The following is a 6,903-nucleotide window of genomic DNA, read 5'->3' on the forward strand; positions in this document are numbered from 1 at the left end:
CATTAACCAAGAGTATTTCACTTGTTTGGTGCCTGTGCTGTGTTCTTGTATGACAGGTAGGAGAGGAGAGACATCAACTCCTCCATATACCGAACCAGAGAGGACCCTTCATAGACTTAGAAGGGAAGCAAGAGGGAAGAGAGTACTGAGAGAAGAGGAATCTGAAGGAGAATCTGAGGACAATTTTGAGGAAGCTTTAGATCTCAACATGGATAGAGAAGTTCACAACCATGAGAGGGCTGATGGAAACAATGCCATTCCTGAGAGGAGAGTTCTTGGTTCATACATAAACCCAACCTCTGGGAATTGTGGTAGCAGCATTCAGAAACCACCCATTCAAGCCAATAATTTTGAACTCAAACCACAGCTAATATCACTTGTGGAGGATCATTGTTCATTTGGTGGGAGTGCTAATGAAGATCCAAACCAACATCTCACAAAATTCCTGAGAATTTGCGACACTGTGAAGTCCAATGGAGTCCAGGAAGATACCTATAAACTGCTCTTGTTCCCATTTTCACTTAGGGACAAGGCAGCTAAGTGGCTGGAATCATTCCCAAGGGGGAGCCTAACAACCTGGGATGAGGTGGAAAGCAAGTTTCTGGCACGTTTCTACCCCCCACAAAAGGTCAATAGGCTTCGATCTGAGGTTCAGACTTTTAGACAACAAGATGGTGAAACTCTCTACGAGGCATGGGAGAGATTCAAGGATTTGACAAGGAAATGCCCACCAGACATGTTCCATGACTGGGTGCAATTGCATATTTTCTATGATGGACTTTCTTATGAATCAAGGAAGGCTGTAGACCATTCATCAGGAGGTTCATTGAACAGGAAAAAGACTGTGGAAGAAGCCATTGAAGTGATTGAGACAGTGGCTGAGAATGAGTACTACTATGCTTCAGAGAGACACAACACTAAGGGAGTCATGGAGCTGAACCATGTTGATACAATTTTAGCCCAAAACAAGGTGTTTGCCAAGCAACTAGCAGAGCTCACCAGGAAATTAGAAACAAAGCAAGTGGCTGCAATACACACACAAGATCAAGAGGAAGTAAGCACTGAAGGAGGTGATTGGGAAGAGGCCAACTATGTGGGAAACCAACAAAGGCAATCATATGATCCACATTCCAACACTTACAACCCAGGATGGAAAAACCACCCAAACTTTGGGTGGAGGAACCAACAAACCCAACCACAAAACCACAAACCTTACAACCATAACCAACACAACAATTCCACATACCAAAACTCCAACCAAAGATCATACCAAGCCACACAAAACACTTACTCCCAACCATCATATCATGGCCAAAATAATCAACCTACCCAACCTAATCCGAACCAACAATTTCAAGATCAATTAAACAGGATAGAAGGAATGCTTGCAAACATGGGTCAGGACATAAGTGAGTTGAAAAGCTTTAGGGATGATGTGAGATCTACCTTAAGGAACCATGGTGAAAAACTCAAGAGGATGGAGTCTCAAGTAGGAGAGCTATCTCAACAGGCCCCTAAGTCAACTGCAGTGTTCCCTAGTGACACAGAAAAGAATCCTAAAGGGGAACAAAAGGGAGTGAGATGGGAAGAATGCAAGGCCATCACCATATTGAAGGAAGTCTCAGAAGAAGAAGGAATCAGACCCTCAGAACAGGAACCAGAAATCTTGAAGGAAGGTGTGGAAGAAGCTAAGCAGGAAAGTGAAACTGAGCAAGCCAAGGATCTGCAAAAAGGCATGCTGGAAACATACCAACCAAAAGCACCATTTCCTCAAAGGTTAGGAGGAGGTGAAAAAGGGAAAACCTATTCAAGGTTTTTAGAGACATTTAAGTCTCTCCATATCAATATTTCCTTCCTTGAGATTCTCCAGCAGATGCCTACACATATCAAGTATTTAAAGGATTTGCTGAGCAAAAAAAGAGTTTTGAAGGGAGGACAAATTGTAATAATGAACAAAGAATGCAGTGCCCTCATCAAGAAGGACATAGTCTCTAAGAAAACAGACCCAGGAAGTTTTCATATCCCCTGCATCATAGGGGAAACAAAAATTGACAGAGGATTCTGTGATCTAGGAGCTAGCATAAATGTGATGCCTCTGACTCTTATGAAGAGGCTACAACTGAATGAGGTGAGATCCACTGATGTAATCATACAACTGGCTGACAAAACTCAGAAGCAAGCTGAAGGGGTAGTTGAAAATGTGCTGGTGAAAGTGGGAAATTATTTCTTCCCCACAGACTTTGTCATTTTGGACATGGAGGAAAGCTACCTACACCCTATCATTCTGGGAAGGCCATTTCTAGCCACTGCTAGAGCGCTCATAGATGTAGAACAAGGAGAGCTAATCTTGAGAATACATGATGAACAGCTCATTTTCAATGTTTTCAAACCTGCATCTGAACCTGAACCAGAACCTGAAAAGCCTAAGGATGATAGTAGCCATCTGTGTTTGGAGGAAAGCAATCCAGCAGCTGAAACTCTGAAACAGTCCTTGGAAGGCAAACAAGAATTGCAAGAGTTAAAGCCACAAGAATCAATAGAAACAGATCAGAAGGATCCTCCTGGCATAAGGGTCAATGAAGAAATCCTCAAGAGAAAGGGAAGAATTGTAAAGAAATTGCCAAGAGGGTGGAGAAACAAGAAAATTCCCACTGAAGGTTTTTCTCCGGGAGATAAAGTGATATCAAGTCATTATCTGCCAATCCCACCTGGCCTCAAAACCATTCCTTCCCAGCTCCCTCAAGTGTTCACAATCAGGAAAGTTCTTTCTATGGAACATTTGGAAATCATGAAGGAATCAAATGGGGACGTTTTCATAGCGAGAGGAGAGGACATCAAGCACTACAATCCACCCTAACAAGGGGCAACCGTCAAGCTAATGACGTTAAAGAAGCGCTTGTTGGGAGGCAACCCAACCTGAGGTAATATCCCTTTGCTGTTTCTTTTATTTGTTTCAATAAAAAGGGTGAAGTAGTTTCTGTGCATTGCAAAGAATTAAGTTTGGTGTTTCACACCAAACAATGAATTCGTGGATCAATAATTCAAAGGGGAATGTGTGACTCTAAGTTTGGTGTTCCACCACACAGATCAACTGAACACAACAACCTTTGAATTATATGAAAGGAACAACCATTCTAAGCAATCACAGGAATGCTTAAAATCCTTAGCAGCAACTTCATTCCAAGGAGAATTCAAGGACTCAAAGAGCAGAGGAGTAAGTAGGAGACTAAGTTTGGTGTTCACACACCAACTTAAGACTCAGACACTTGCCCATACATAGTTGAGCTAACCACTCAAGTGCTTGAGAAGCAAGCAACTTCATCACTCTTTGCAGGAAAGGAAACAAGGATCTGAGAAAGAACATGAAGCAACAACTAGGAGAAGAAGGAGAAATCAAATTGTTTCCTGGCAACAAAGAGAAAACAAGAGATTTCACAAGGTGGTGGTGTTCCTTGACCATTCTTTAAAAGGCAAACAAAAGCCAGAAGTAAGAAAGGCACCAGGAGCATTTCCACGTTTAAGCTCCAGTTTAACCTTAAACTGGAGCTTAAACGTGTTCGACTATTTCTCTCCTCCAGGGTTGCTTTCTCATTTCCACGTTTAAGCTTCAGTTTAACCTTAAACTGAAGCTTAAACGTGTTCGACCCAATTGCTCCTCCAGGGTTGCTTTCTTCATTTCCACGTTTAAGCTTCAGTTTAACCTTAAACTGAAGCTTAAACGTGTTCGACATTTCACACTCTTGGGTTGCTTTCTTCCATTTCCACGTTTAAGTTTCAGTTTAACCTTAAACTAAAACTTAAACTTCAACTTAAACGCCACTTTTTGAAAGGATTTCTGGGCCAAATATATTGAAGTTTAAGTTAGCATTTGAGCACAAACATTAACTTAAACGTATTATGGTATGAAACCCAATTGAATATCATGGTTTATGGGATTGGGCCTGAAGAATTGATGAGTCTGGAGCTTCAATTTGTTGAGTCTTGTGTCATTACTTGTTTATCACTAAGTTTGCTCAATGAATGTTACAGAATTGGATCACAGCCTCATCAGGATTATGGACCATAAACCCAAAGCAAAAGGAAATCAGGGAAAGGCCTCAAAGCCCAAGAAACACAACAGAAGCTCAATTTAGAAAGTGTATAAATAGGATAGAATTTAAGTTAGTGGAGAAGTTTTTACACACATAGAACTTTGGATCATTTTCCTTTAGTTTTGTAATTGAATTCAGAGCTATGACTCACTAAACCCCTTTCATTGGGTTAGGGAGCTCTATTGTAATTCAATGAATCAATAATAGTTTTATCTTCTTCTTCAATCTTTTCTCTTGAATTTTGTTAGAAAGCTTCTCGATCTAATTCCATTGGGTAGTTGTCTTGGGAAAGAAACTGCCCATAATTGGAATCCTTCGGAACCTTGGGAAAGGAATGGAGGATTCATGCTAGAGAAGCTTTCTCACAGTGAATTGGATTGGGGTTTGGATGGATATTGTGACATGTAATCCTACCAAATTGTGGTTCATGAAACTGTGTGGTATAATCAGTGATCGAGCATCATCTCTTCTTATGAACATTTAAACCAAGGGATTGGGAATTTGTTTGTTTTTAGAGAGAATTGGTGAGCCAAGGGATTGGGATCCAATCATATAAGATTGCCAAGCAAAATTTAATGAATGCATTGGTTGAGGAAGGGATAAAAGTTGTTTTGATTCGGAGATCTCAATATCTCCTAACACCCAATGAATTCCCATTTCTGATTTACCACTTTCTCTTTACATTCTGCAATTAAATTCATGCAATCACCCCCATCCCTTTTAATTTCAGCAATTTAGCTTCTCGCTCTTTAATTCCTGCAAATTTTACATTCTGCAATTCTCATCTAAATCTTGATTCCGCTCAACTAGAACATACTTCTAATCCGAATTGCTCACTCAACCAATCCTTGTGGGATTCGACCTCACTCTATTGTGAGTTTTTACTTGACGATAACCGGTGCACTTGCCGGAAGGAATTTTGCCGATCGTGCAATTTCCTAAATCGTAGCATATCAAGATTATGCACATCAGCCCCACGCGGCTGCGTGCCCTGATTTTCGACGTAAAAAGGGTGCACAATGAAATATTGTGCGAGAGTGGTGCTGGATTGGTGCTGGACGCACAATCCTTATCATGTGGCCGCGTCGCTGACGCGTCCGCATCATCCCTTTTCTGAAGCCCACTCACGCGATCGCATGCCCCATGCGATCGCGTCACCCCAATTTTGGCAAATACATCAATTTGAACAGAGAGTTGTGCAGGCGCGAGGCTGCACTCGTGCCAGAAGCCTAACATGGGTCACGCGACCGCGTGACCGATGCGACCGCGTCACCATCACCTTAAGCGCAAGTCACGCGACCGCGTGCCCCATGCGATCGCGTCACTTGCGTCGCACAGCTCAACCTAATTTTGCCAATTATCATATCTTTTTCTTCTCCAAATCCTAATTTTTCTTTTCCCTCCTTATTTCTTCCTCCTCCCTTCTTCCTTCTATCTCACCTTTCACTCTCTATCTCTCTCACCTCCATTACCAAGGTTTTATTTTCTTCTTCATTCTTTTCTTTTCAATCATTCTTCTTATTTTATATGTTATTTTCTTTTCTTTTCTTTTTCTTTTCATTATTCATATTTTCTTTCTTCTTCTATCCTTTTTACATGGTGTTATCAATTTATGTGAGTCATTATTCTTCATTATATGCTTATGATTGTTGCAAATTGTTTGGCAATTATATATTATTTTCTTTAAAGCATTGCTTGCATGTTCACCTTAATACTTCCTATGCCTTATCTACCATGCATGCTATGTGTTTGTGAAAAAGCCCATATGGCATTATGCACTTCTCTATGTTATTCTAATATTCAATGCTTGCTTTTCACAAATTCTCTTTATTATTATATTAATTGAATTTAATTGTCAATACAAACGTGATGGTTTGTTACAAAGTAATGCTTGGTCTATGCTACTCATGCCCCTTGCCAGCATGCCAATAAATACCTTGCATTCACTTGTCATCATATGCACTAACTATTTTCCATTAATGATCTTTCACATGTACTCATGAGTGCGTGTTAACATCATTTACCTTTTAATGTGCATTTATAACCATCCTTTTTAGTTCTCTTCATTACTATATATCTCTTTAAAATTTAATTTACTTTCTCTTCCCTTTTTCAGGATGGCCACCAAGAAAGGAAAAGAGAAAGCTACTCCCAAACCACCAGCAAGGAGAGGAACTAAAAGAGCACTAGTGGTAGAGCCTTCTTCAACTGCAGTCAAGCCCTCAACAAAAAGAGTTAAGAGGATCATCAAGGTTGATGAAAAGGAGAAAGCCTTTCCAGCAAAGGACACTGCGCAATTTCCAAATCGCTACTGTGAGCATATGTTCCCTATTCTAGCTGAAAGGAGTTACAACAATGAACACCTTCTTATCCTCCCGCCCAATATTGCTACTTTTGTTGAGTCGCAAATTGAACGAAGACAATGGGGTTTCCTACAGAGATAGCCAAAGCAGGTCAATCTTTCTTGGGTAGTCGAGTTCTACTCTAACTTCCACCTGCCTACCCTGCAGTCTGTCTTTGTCCGTCAGAAGCAAGTCCCCATTACAGAAGAAGCCATTCAAAAAGTTTTAGATCTTCCCCCTATTCCAGAAGGAATGGACGCCTTTTAAGAAGCCGCACTCAAGCGCCAGCAGTACCAATTTGACTGGGAAGCTGTTCTCAGAGTTATCGCACTACCTGGCAGCCGTTGGATCTACGGATACCATCGTACCCGCCCTAAGGGTATATTGGCTTCAGCACTTACCTTGGAGGCTCGTGTATGGGCACAGATCATGTCCCATTACGTCTTTCCGAGCACTCATGAGTCCTCCTT

The 6,903-nt window shown here is 41.1% G+C and overlaps 1 non-coding gene across 1 annotated transcript; it reads right to left on the minus strand.

Moving 5' to 3' along the window:
- Positions 1-634: 634 nt before the first annotated feature.
- LOC112731176 (small nucleolar RNA R71) lies at positions 635-738 on the minus strand. The gene has a single exon (XR_003166966.1). It is a non-coding gene; the product is annotated as a small nucleolar RNA R71 (small nucleolar RNA).
- Between the last annotated feature and the right edge of the window lie 6,165 nt (positions 739-6,903).

The sequence above is a fragment of the Arachis hypogaea genome, chromosome 12 (assembly GCF_003086295.3).
Source record: "Arachis hypogaea cultivar Tifrunner chromosome 12, arahy.Tifrunner.gnm2.J5K5, whole genome shotgun sequence".
NCBI classification, from domain to species: Eukaryota; Viridiplantae; Streptophyta; class Magnoliopsida; order Fabales; family Fabaceae; genus Arachis; species Arachis hypogaea.